This window comes from Lactuca virosa, chromosome 4, assembly GCF_052849685.1.
Source record: "Lactuca virosa cultivar CGN04683 chromosome 4, Lactuca_virosa_CGN04683_v6, whole genome shotgun sequence".
NCBI classification, from domain to species: Eukaryota; Viridiplantae; Streptophyta; class Magnoliopsida; order Asterales; family Asteraceae; genus Lactuca; species Lactuca virosa.
In genome coordinates, this window is record NC_136429.1 from 32,533,107 (window position 1) to 32,546,938 (window position 13,832).

A 13,832-nucleotide genomic window follows, 5' to 3' on the forward strand; every position below is an offset into this window, starting at 1 on the left:
ATGTTACTCTCTCCCTTTTGTTCTTCCTTTCTTCAAGAATACTTGCATCTTCATGCCATCTTTAAGTTCATATTGGTTATGAACTTAAAGCTTAAGAGTTTAAGAGTTTTGGACTAGCATCTACATCAAGATGAGTCATTTTTGGTGTCTCAAAGGTTCCACATTCTTCATCAACTTCCAAGCCTCCCAAGAGGACTCAAAGACCTATAAAGTATGTTATTTCTTCATCCTTTCTATGGTTGGTGTTTTAATCTTTCTATAACTTGCAAGAAGATCCTTGGTGGGTATAAAATGTTTATGTTATTTCAAAAAAAATTAAGTCTTCCGTTGCCATATTTTTCTAGTTTATGAAACTATTTTTGAAATAAAACCCAACAACTGGCATCAGAGCCACCTTGCAAGTTTGGTTAGATTTTTTTGATTTTTGGAAATCTTAGTTTTTGGATAATATGGATAACTTGTTTTTGTATAAAAATAAGTTCATACATATTTTCTATGACAACTTTATATTTGTTTTTTATGTAACAAAAGTTTCATGCATCTTTTGTCATTTAAAGTTGTCTTAGAAAAACAAAAGTTGTTTTATGTGTATGCTGATGTATATGATGTGCATAAACTAGCCAATGACCATTGTGTTTGTTGTGTTGGTTGTTTTATAAAAATGGTTGTAATAATTTATTTATTCGTGAGGTATGTAAAAAATTAAAGAGATTAGTTTTCTTGTTTATTTTTGTAAAGTAATAGATTAGTTTTTAGAAATAATTTATTTGTACAAAAATGTAACAAGAAATGAAGTTGGAACCATTTTTTGAAGACAAAAGAGCAGTTTTCGAGTCTAAAGGTGTGCAGGATTTTCAGTGACATTTTCTGAAAAGTGTCAATAATGCTGTTTACAAAGGGCTGTTGGACTTTTAGCGACGGTTGCTGAATTTTAGTCTTCAAGAAGTTCTTCAAATCTTTTGCAAGCAATGGGTGTTTACTCAAGTGGGAGCTTCTACAACAACATTACACGAAGTTTTTGGTCCCCGTAAATGTCCACTGTTGATGTTGGATCGACGGCTGCACAAGAACTCCCAAGGTTACACGTCTGGACAAAGGATCATCCCGCGAACCAAGTAATCGGAAACCCCAATGCTGGTGTACAGACTCGTTATGCTACAAGTATTCAAAATGAATGTCATTTCTCAGCATTTATATCCATGGTTGAACCCAAATCCATCAAGGAAGCATTAGAGCATGCTGACTGGATTACAACCATGCAAGAAGAACTGGCAGAATTTGACCGAAATGAAGTTTGGACTCTCGTGCCTCCTCCTCCGAATCATCCCATTGTCGTTTGTGTTGGCTCACAAAAATATCATTAGTTGTTTATGTTTATGCACATATCTTTTATGCATGTTTGTGTTGTTTATTTTATGCAATTATTATGTGTGGTTGATAAATTAGTTTTTCACATGCTAAAATAATTTTGGACAAAATAAACATCACATGGAGTTTGATTTTTCAAAATTGGACATAAGATGTAACAAGTTATTATTTTAAAAATAAAACCCGGCTTTATAAAATCGTTAATAACGGTAAATTTTGAAATACTCCATTATAAGTTTTAAAATGGTGATTTTTGTAACTTATACAAACTCCATATATATAAGTAATAAAATGAAGTTTTATTAAAGATATATAAGGCTCAAATGCACTCAAAGTTAATACCGGTTATTAAAATTGAATTGCATCAAATTATATAAAAACTTGCTTTTTATATAGAACCCTTAAAAGTGATTTTCTTTTAAAAATTGATACCATGGTTTATTATATGCATGTAATAATCATGATATCATATGTTTTTAAACTAGAATTAAAAAACATATAGAAAGACCCTTATTTTACAAACCTCAAATCTATGCAATCCTTTTGAAAAACACTCGCACATCTCTTATATGCACTAGTGGGATAAAAGATACCTAACCGCTTAGTGTTGTATTTTGATGGCCGAGATGTATTCGCGATTTCTACAACCAAGTTATAGGCCGATTACACAAGTTTTTCAAGTTGGATGATTTAATCGGAAATCTTTTGTGATAAAGGATACATAAGCAACAGAGTTCTGAGGCATAGATGGGATCAAACATGTCTAATTAAATTTGTTATTAGAGATTCCATAAATCTAGAAATTATATAGCAATATATAATTGATGATCGATATCTACCGGGTTGAATTCAAATGGATGGGATAAAGGATACATAATCATTTATTTGTTTTACAACTTGGATCCTAGACTTTGATAATTAATGTTTTTGGAAACTAAAAGGGTATTAATTATTGAAGATTAAATATTGAAAATATGAAATGAATTTTGTTAAAATTTTGTAGTTAAATAATCCACTCTCATCATCATGAATTGTCATTTTCATTAATGACTAAATGAAACAATAACATTTAATAGATACAACTTCAATTAATGGGTTCATGTCTTAAGAAACAATCTCGTGAGAGATATGAAATTGTATACACTTAAAGGTCCTAGTCCTAAACTATTTGCTTTGAGCAATAAACCTGAACATGATACCTAGTAAAGGCATCACTGTGATGCTAAAGATGCTTCTAACATCAAGCTAGGAATAGTTATTCATGACTTCTAGGAAGTCTTGGATAATTTAAACATATATCTGATGATATAACAGGTCAAGCAATATTCTAATAAATACAGTAATATTTTATTTAAAGTTAGTTTAAACATTGGAATAATGCAAGGCTAAAAGAGTCACCTAGTGTGATCCATGGGGCCCATGTTTTAATGGACTGAACACATTTAAGCCCAAGAAATCTATTAAATCCCACATAGATGGATCTTGCTTCTTTTGTGAAGAAACTGGACACTGGAAGAGGGTTTACTCCTTTTATTTGGAAAGAAAGTCTGGAAGAGACTAGTACTTCTTGTATCTACTAGATATAACTCATACTTTTCATATAACACTTAGGTACTTGGTACTTAAATGTTAATCTAATATTTGTAAATGGCTTGCAGATATTATCTGAAGAGTACCAGCTGAACACAATCAAGTTGGAACTACACTCTCAGAGTTTAGTTTATTATTTATGCTCAGAACATAAATTACTTGTAATGTAAAACAATATTTATTTTGGAACAATGTATGTTTCAATTTAGCATGTCTAAATTTATGTCTCAATTATTTTATTCAAATGTTTGATCATTTACTTAATCGTTTTTCATAACGATAATATTCATATTCTGAAATAATTAACTTCTATCTATGAGACTAGATCTCTTAGTAGAATTGTAAAGTAAATATCAACATTTTTATAAATAAAATCAAGTTCTATATACAAGCACTTTTGACTTGAACTTGTTTTAAATCAAACTCATCTTTGATATTGTTATCTTTATTATATAAATGACATTCACATATTCCAACTTCAAGAAAGGGATCTTTGAAGGCAAATAATGTAGTTTATTTGACATATGTGAACCTTATTTATATGTAAAGGATTCTTAATGATATTTTCACTAAGGTGTAGAGAAAATAATTAAGGAACTATACACATTGGTGTATGACTTCCTTTCTAATGAATGTCTGAGATTAAGCACAAGATACCAAATCAACTTTATTAACAACTATAGTAGTTTTAATTATATTTTACGTGGTAAAGCATAATTGTGAAATCTTTGTTGAAGGTTTCAAAAGTTGAGATACAAACCGATAAGAACCATCTAAGGCCTTAATGATAATAAAGGATGAATTAAATCTTACTTGGTATGATTTACTTTCTAATCGGTAGAAATATCCTCCTTTACTTTTTGGGATAATACTTCAATCACTATTAATTGTATCTTGAATACAAATACCAACTAACAAGTAGATTAAACACTTTATAAGATTTAGTATGGAAAGGCTCCATCCTCATCTTACTTAATGTTTTGAGGATTTGAAGCCGATGTTGGACTAAAGCTTTTAAATCCAAAATCTACTAAATACATATTTATATAAAACTGTAAATGTGGCTTAGATTGTTATATGCAAACCCACCAAGAATAAGTTCTCTTATTCTTGTGAAAGCTAAGTTAGTAGAAAGCAAGCTTCTAATAACAAAGCGAGTGCGAGGTACATGGAACCTGAAGCAGCTCAAGAACCATAACCTTATGTAGTAATAGTTGGCACTAGTTTTAAGAAGGATTGTCAAACTTGAATAATAACTATTCACAAACACAAATTGTTCACATTAATGGTAGAAATCATCTATGACTTGAGAAATGTGGAATCTCTCATTGATGAGATTTTATTGACGGTTTCTGGAAAATCCATCAAATACCAAGATGCTATGTCAGATCTCGAATCTGATAAAGGACTTAGAGTCATGAACATGAGATGTAATCCATGTATGAGAATCAAGTATGGGCTTGATTGAAATTTATCCCTATAGCAAGGCTAGAAGGAGTAAATAATTCTTCTAGAAATAATAAATTACATGGGTAACCATACACATTTAAAGCAAGACTTGTAGTAAAAGGAATTTCTCATACTCATGTCATTGACTATGGTCCTCATCATACTAATGACATTGATCAAACCTTTTTCACAAGTAGCTAAGATTAGATCGACAAGGATATTATTTACTATAAATTCATATTCTTAATATGAGATATAGCAAATAGATTTCAAGAAAAAACGCTTTTCTTAATAGACATCTACTAGAAGGTATCTATATATATTAGCGTGGAGGTTTTCTTAATCCATGTTATCCTAACCAAATGTGTAGAGCTTATGATCCACTTGTGGATATAAAGCAAACATCTCAATGTTGCAATCATCATTTTAATGTAAAACCACAAGGTATGTTTTTATATCAAAATGAATAGAACATGTGTGTTTACTAAGAAATAGTGGGAGCATAGTGAAATTCCTAATCTTGTATGAGTGAGACATACTTAATCATTTGAAATCACATTCTGACTAAGCAATGTCATTTTCACCTTGACTTGGATAGTGTTTCTAAAATGAAAGACTTAGGAAGGAGAAGATACATTCTTGGAATGTAAAATCTATAAGGAATAGATAAGATGAATGTTAAAAGTTTCATATCCTTATACATATATTGGCAATATCTTGAAAGGGATCAAGACATAATATTCTTTTGGAGAATTCTTGGCATTGTCATGTGGCACCATTTTGAGCTAGCCTCAAAAGTACATATCTCATAGGTTTGAACTAGATGAAATGATTTATATTCTATTTGCTTGGTAAATGAATTCATCATTTAGGCCATATTATGCATAGGACATGGTATTTGATCATACTGTAAGCATGTCATAGGATACTAATTGAATACATGGTTAAGTCATTGGATGACTAAGAGAGAATTCTAAGAGTACTTTAGAAGAACTAAGAGATTGTATATGAGACAATCAGTTTAGAAAGGATCTTTATGGAAAGAGCTACAAAAAATTTTAATTTCTAAACAGATATAAATAATTATGAATTATATATGGATTTTGACTTCATTATCGAATGAAGGGTAAGTCTTGTTGGAATGAGGTCCTAGCAAAACATAGTGACATAATATAATACAAAATAAGAATACACTACGTGAGAAGTTGAATTCAAATATGATTGGATGAATGAGATCATTGAAAAACTATGTTGATTTCTGCCATTCAAGGATCACATAGATATCTTTGCGACTTCGAGAGTATACTTAATCAAGCTAAGAAACTCTATGTCACAAAAGAACACCAATCATATTCTCCAAGATATTTAACTATACTTAGAGTAAAGTTAAGTATGGAGATGATAGTATTCACAGAATTCACACAAATTAAATTTTGATAGATCCATTAATAAAGTCATTCTTTTGAGCTAAGTATGAATGGTCACACTTCATCTATAAGACTTTATTATTCTAGAAATGGATTTTTGATTTGGATTTAGTATTTGTATATTGGAACATTATAACAACAACTAGTAGATAATGTTATGATATATTGGGATATAGTCATCACATTAATACTCGTTGTGTTCTGTATTAACATGTTTAAACCATGAATAATGTTATTATTCTAAAAGTTCATAGTCGGTTATAATTGAGGGAGAAATTATAAAGTAAGACTAATATGAATTGGATTGGTTGACTCTCATTAGATGAAAGTAGGCAAGTGGTTGTAACCAAGTTTCATAGGTACTTGTCAGAGAACTAGTGTTGAACTGATCCGCATCAAGATCATTTCATGGATCACTATCATGAATGATACTTGATTAAAAAGGTACGATCTTTGTATCCTTAAAACCTGATATACATAGTGGGACATAAGTATATGGAGTACTATGCTTTGATATGGTCAAATATTGTTCGTTAACCGGGCAGTTATAAAAGCGATTTTCAGGTATGGTGTGAACTATGCAAGAGGCTTATGTAGTCAAGATGGGATTTGTTCCTCTTATGTGTTGAGAGTTAGACATCTAAGGCGCCTTACCAAAAGTTGAACGACTAATGAGATTGATCACGATCTGAATCTCATGTTCAACATGATGTCTGTAGCAAAGGGATAACTGATAAACTTACCTTATACACCAATTGTAGCTTTGAGCTTTTTGGGAATTGGGTGTTGATAGAATGGCACAAAGTCGTATGTTGTTGGGGGCAGTGAAATGTTGCTAGACGTTCACCACTGTCTATATCAGTCTAATATGAGTCTTGTGCAAGTGGGAGATTGAAAGGTCTAGTATGCTCAAGAATCATATTAAAGTGATATTGCTAATTAACATATGATACTAATGGGTCACACTAACAACAACTTGATATAATTGATTAATTATTAGAAATTGATTTTAATAAATATTCAATAAAACTCTTATAATTTTATTGGAGATTATTTATTTCATGGAAAAAATAATTTTCATTAGCAAGTAATATTACATAATTCATATGGTATGAATTAATAAGTTGTGTACAACTTTTTGGACTAGTTGAAACCCTTTTGTCTTTTACTCAAAAAACAAAGTTTATATTTTATAAAACTTGAGTTTATAAAATTTAAACTAACTCTTCTTTTTATTTATAAAATTCTGAAAATTAGATAAAGATAAAGAAGTTATGGGTTTTCCATTAGTTTATTCAAAAAAAATGAAGCATGGGAGACATGTCTATGACATGGGGACATATGTGCTTAAAGTGTTAAGACCTAGTGGTTAATACTTTCACTTTATGCATATAAATAAGAGGCTTGCATTCTTGAAATGTTGCTCATTCTTTCCTTCCTCTTAAAACCGTAACATGCTTAGAGCATGTTACTCTCTCCCTTTTGTTCTTCCCTTCTTCAAGAATAATTGCATCTTCATGCCATCTTTAAGTTCATATTGGTTATGAACTTAAAGCTTAACGGTTTAAGAGTTTTGGACTAGCATCTACATCAAGTTGAGTCATTGTTGGTGTCTCAAAGGTTCCACATTCTTCATCAACTTCCAAGCCTCCCAAGAGGACTCAAAGAACTACAAAGGTTGTTATTTCTTCATCCTTTCTATCGTTGGTGTTTCATTCTTTCTATAACTTGCAAGAAGATCCTTTTTGGGTATAAAATGTTTATGTTATTTCAAAAAAAAATTAAAGTCTTCCGTTGCCATATTTTTCTAGTTTATGAAACTACTTTTGAAATAAAGCCCAACAGTGCCACGTGTCCGACTTTTTTGGTGTCACATCACCTAGCCTCTTCGAGGATTGGACGACCGACCATGACACGTGTCGCCTTCGGTAAGCACCACGTCATCATCGCACGTTGTGTATCGCGCACGCATATTTCTAGATTTTCAAAATGGCGTAACTTCTTCATAAGAACTCCGTTTTTGACATTCTTTATGTTGACGGAAAGCTCTCGACGAGATCTACAACTTTCTTTTAGGTATTAACAGCTAATCCTCACTCTATCAAAAATTTACATTTTTGATAGGCTTATGTTGTTAGAGATCGTTGTAGAAAGCATAACTCCTATATAAGGACTCTGTTTCCTACTGTCTTTATATTGACAGAGTAATATTAACGATATATTCAATTCTCGTTTAGATTATTTGCCTAATATTCTATCGATCTAAGATTCAAAGTATGTATCCGCATTGCCGCGCTGAAACTTCGAAAAATTATAACTTCCTCTCATGAAGTCAGATTTGGATGTTGTTTATTTGCACGCTCTTGATTTTACGACTACTACGAATTTTGTTTATATTTATTAGGCTAGTAAGCATCCTATCTGAAATTTACTTTTTACGATACGTTGAGCCGTGTCGGTTTAATCGTGAAACTTCGAAGAAGCATAACTTCTTCATGCGAAGTCGGATTTAAGCGTTTTATATATCTACAAAAATTGTATTGATGTTTTCTACTTTGAATCTTATAGATAATGGTTTATATTGAATTCTTCGGAAGGGTGAAAATAGGGTGTTACCAAAAAAAACCACCATGGTCGACCGCATGGTTCTTGGAATGTTGTAGTTGATGCCTAGACTAGTCAAATTCAAGAACTTATGAGAACACAAGATATAAGAGAAAATGTTTTAGACTCTGTACTTGTAGATGTGTGTTTTCGCATTAGTTTTGTTTCTCAAGCAATGTGAGATAAGAAATGTGTTAGCCTCTTAACATATAGTTTGTTGCTTTCACTTCAACTTTTTTTCTTAAGCGATTTGGAAAAAACATGATACAAAAAGACACGTGATAAAGGGGAATTTGATCCCACGTCGTCCTGGTAAACAAATTTACTAAACTTTTTTATTCTATAAATAAATGTTCCCTTAAAAGTTAAAATAGTTACATAATTCGTTAATCATTTTTTATCCTTAGAAACTTTTCCAAATATTAAAGTTCAAGGCAAAAATATAATTAAACATTCTATTATTTAATTATAACAATGTTGAATTTACAAAATAAGTGGATTTCGACTATAAGGTATCTATTTTTAACAAAATAGTTTAAAAAATAATGTTACTTGATTTTCATGCACTTTAATTCTAATAATACAAAACAAAAACGGTTCATGGTATATTGTAGTTGATGTGTAAACCGGTTACTTTTGTCACACCCGTTTAGCTGTCACGTAAGATTTTCACACTTCTTCAAAAGTTTGTCATTTAGATGACGCCGGTTTCCACTTTTTTCATGCTATTTTTTTTAACTAAAATTAATTTGTATAAAAAATAATCAATTTAAACAAATTAATTTTTATAAAAACTTAAATTTCATTAACCGGAAAGGAAATCACAACACTTAAAAATATACAACATAGAATTTAAAAATATAAAACATAGACATCAAAATTGCGAAACATAGAAATTAAAATACGAAATATAAATAAACCTAGATATTATATTTTTTTCAATCTCTTCTTTGTCCTTTAACATCAATTCTCTCACTACAAGAAACAATGACTTACAACCACAATTTTAAGGCCTAAAAAATGTGACATTATCCTACCGTCACACTTATTTTTTTTGTCAAAAGTGTGATCATATGTCGTGACACTATAGATATCTTAAGGCCACATTGAAATTCAGCATTTAAGTATAACTATAACCTACCTTTTAATCACATATAAAGTGAGACGAGTTCAGTTTTAACCATGATTAGTTTATATTTGATGTGACTATTACTTACCATTTAGTCACATTAATTTATGTTCAAACGTGACGTATGATATCATTTAGTCACGTCAAGAAAACTCGTAAAAACAAAAATGTGACCGTTGGTTGGGTATTAGTGATACATAATTGTTAAAATCATCGTTAAATATTACTTATAGCAACACATGTTTTCTAAATGATGTGATCATTTGTTACTTTTCAGTGACATTTATTTACGGTAAAGCATAACATATGAAATCATTTAGTCATATTAACAAAACACATAAAAGACAAAATTGTATTTAATATTGGAGGACCAAGTGCATATTATATAGGAGACATAGCAAGTGAATTTTCAACATCCGTTATATGCAATTTGCTTGAACCAAAGAAAAATGTGTTAATAGCATAACATTTAGACGTATTAGACAGGATGGAAGATATTTGGGTTTTAATTATCGAGAATATTGTTGTAACTTAAGTTAAATTTCAATTTAAGTAATGAGATTGTGTTTTTTGTTTGTTATATCAATGGACTTTTTATTATTTCATATTTCGTTTAAAAAAAATTAGCCATAATTTAGAATATAAATTACTGATGGCAAAAGAAATGTGCCGCTAAAACAAACAAAACAATTAGCTTTTACTTTACCAAATATATATCAGCATATAAAAATTGCTACTAAAACCTAAAAGTGCGTTACTGACATTTTATTGGTTTTCAATGAAACTTTTTCTTTGCAACCTAATGTAATTTTATTTGTAATGTGTAATTTAGGTTGGACATCAATTACATTTTCAAACATAAATCACCCTATTAATCTGGACCGAATAATCCAAAACCCGAAAACTATACCCGATCAACAATCCCATGCTTACGTGTTTTCTTTTATATAAAATATGTTTTACTTTGAGACATACATAAGGAATTAAACCATCACCATAAAATACTTACATTAACACCTTTTATTCTTTTATTATAATAACTACTCATTATTAAATGGCTAAACAATACATATGAACACACAAACGATTTAAAAAAAACGCAACCATAACATACTTACAATCACTTGTTTTGTTACGTTTAGTAAGTGACATACATATGGACACACGACCACCACAAAATACTTACAGTCACATTTTTTATTCATTTATCATGGCAAATACTAATTATAACCACACATAATATAATATAATGTGACTAGAATTTACTTACATACACTTGATTTGTTACGTTTAATATGTGGCTAAATGATACATATAGACACACAAACAATTAATAAAAATCATACAATAAAATACCTATAGTCACATCATTTATTCTTTTATCATGACAAATACAAACTATTAACCACACATAATATAATATAACATGACCATAAATTACTTACAATCACTTGATTTGTTACGTTTAATATGTGGCTAAACGATACATACATACACACAAACAATAAATAAAAATGTCACCATAAAATACTTACAGTCACCTATTTTATTCTTTTATCATGATAAATACTAATTATTAACCACAAATAATATAATATAACATGACCATAAATTACTTATAGTAACTTGATTTGTTACGTTTATTATATATCGTTAAATGATACATATGGTCATACAAACAACTCATGTGACCATATGTACTACCTTTTAACTATATTTGAGTCTATTACACATTATTTCCCATAAAGCAAATACAAAGATGTGGAAGATGGTCATATTTGGCCACATTATTTGACTGGGGCTAAACGATACATATGGACACACAAACTATTAAAAAAATGTCACCATAATATGCTTACAGTCACATGGTTTGTTACTTTTTTTTATGTGTCACCAAATGATACATATGGTCAAACAATTCATGTGATCATCGACATTACTTTTAGCTACATTAGATTTCTATATGTGTGGCTAAATGATACATATGGTCATACAAACAACTCATGTGACCATAGGTATTACCTTTTAACTACATTAGATTTCTATATGTGACTATATCTATAATAACCGTCTCAACTATAACCATTACAATTTTTAAATGTGGCAAAAATAATTCAGGATTTTACAAATGATAAATTGCCACACTTTATAACAAAATTGTCACATTTTTTTCAAAAATGTGGCAAAGCTATTTTTAACAAATGTGGTCGTAGATAAAAATTCTTGTAGTGTATTTCGCGTATTGTTACTAGTATTTTTCATTAAGATCGTCATGTCATGAGATTTTTCCTTCTCTTTTGCGACACTCAAGTATTGCTCCAAAAGTTGGCAATTTTGCTTGTCATTTACTCTATGTCACTTGAACTACTTGCGGCCCCTTTACCCTTTCACTTAGCTTGGTCTCTTCCCATGGGACGACTTGCTCTTGGAACCTCAATAGGCTCATCTTCGTTGATGTTAGTCCCAGCATCTCACGATTGGATATGAGTGGTTTTGATGTTTTGGTTCTTTTAATAGAACCACCAGTGAACGATTCCTAAGTTTGGATATCTTGCCACTTTTTTAACGCCTTCATAAAATTCCAAGCATGAAGGAATTTGAAAGGTTCCCCCTTATCATTCTGGTAAAGTGATAGAGCTTTCTTCAAGATTGTTTCATCGTTTTCACCACTTTGCCATTGTTGCGTCATGCTCGAAAAATATCATGTTAAACTCCATGAAAACTTTATTGGTGTTCCTCCACTTCGATTAAATTCGATATTTTTTCTTCTGTAGTCTCCAAGCTTCATTTCTGAGAGAAAGCGCCTAGCAATTTTCCAATAAAAAGTTGTCGCATCTTGGTTTTTCATGAACTGTGGGTCTTCTGAAATATCTAGCCACACATGAGCCAATGCTGCTTCTTCCTTCGGTTTCCCATTCTTGGAAGGTTTCTTTCCTTTTTCTTAGGTTTCAGTTGACATAAAATCTCTTCCGATTCGGAATCCGTTTTGGGTACAACTTCGGGTTGAGAGTGACTTTCGAATTGTGTTTGGGTTTGGGATTAGAATTGGAATTGCAAGTCGGGAAGGTAATGGTTTGAACTTATTTTTTGGTTAGGATTGCACTTGAGATTGGAACTGAAATTAGGGATGGGATTGAGAATGAGATTAAAATTGTGATTGGGTATGTATAAGATATGAGTAGTATGCACCAAGATAATGGTAAGTAGGAGGTGAATAAATAAGGTGATCACTTTGATTTTGGATGAAGGTGAGATTGGGTTTGTGTTTTGTGTAATTTTTGTGATATCTTCCCCGAACTTAACATCGCCTTCCGCCGTCTCAATGGAGTTAAGCCTGAGAATCCCAACACAGAGAAAAAGGTCGTTATTCTTCGTCCAGGATGGGCTCCTGGAACGAAGCTCCAACAGTCAAGTTAGTGACTGGTTGATAGAGTATGAGTTTAACTGAAGAGTGAGTAAGTGGTGATCCCCTCTCCTAGAAGAGAGGGGTTCTATTTATACCTATCATGGCGGGGACCAGATCCTGACAATACCTTTTGGTCACTGCTGGGCCGACAGGACATGGAGGCGTCCGATTGGCGGATCTTGCCCCACTAATAATTAGCTATCGTTGGTGCAGAATTCTCAGTAGGCGTGACCCTGAGCATTACACATGTCGCTCTGGGAGAGATTGGTACTCTTTTCTCTCCGAGTGGGCTTCAGCGCTTGGGCGCCAAGGAATAATCAATCATGAGATTGCGAGGGCGAGGGAGTGGTCTCGACACTAGGCGTACATCGATCCTTCACCGCCACGTCTATCAAACGTGAGCTCTGTTACATTTGACATATTCTTAGTGGGATACGTAACAAGTCCCCTAGGCTAGTAGAAGTCGACGTTAAGGTAGCGGAGTTGTTCTAGCTTAGACATAGACACACGTTCGGTTGAGATGGCTCTTGATGGCTGTTGACGTGACGGAAGAGTCTGCGGTGACGGTTTTCATCATTACAACTGCTAGGGCTTCCCGCCTGCATTAAAAACTTCCCACATTTGTGTCGGTTTCCTTTTCTTCGTTTCTTCCCGCTTCTGATACTCCTTCTTTCTTTCTACTCTTTTCTTTTACTCCTTCGTTCTTATCTTTTCTTGTTGACAAACAATGGCTACCCAAAGCACCGAAATTGTGCCCTTTGCGAGTGAGTTTGCCGATCTTCAAGAACAGTTTGGTTTTCTTTCCGAGCATGGTGTGGAATACCCTCGGAAAGGGGCTATCATTTCTCGTCTACCGGAG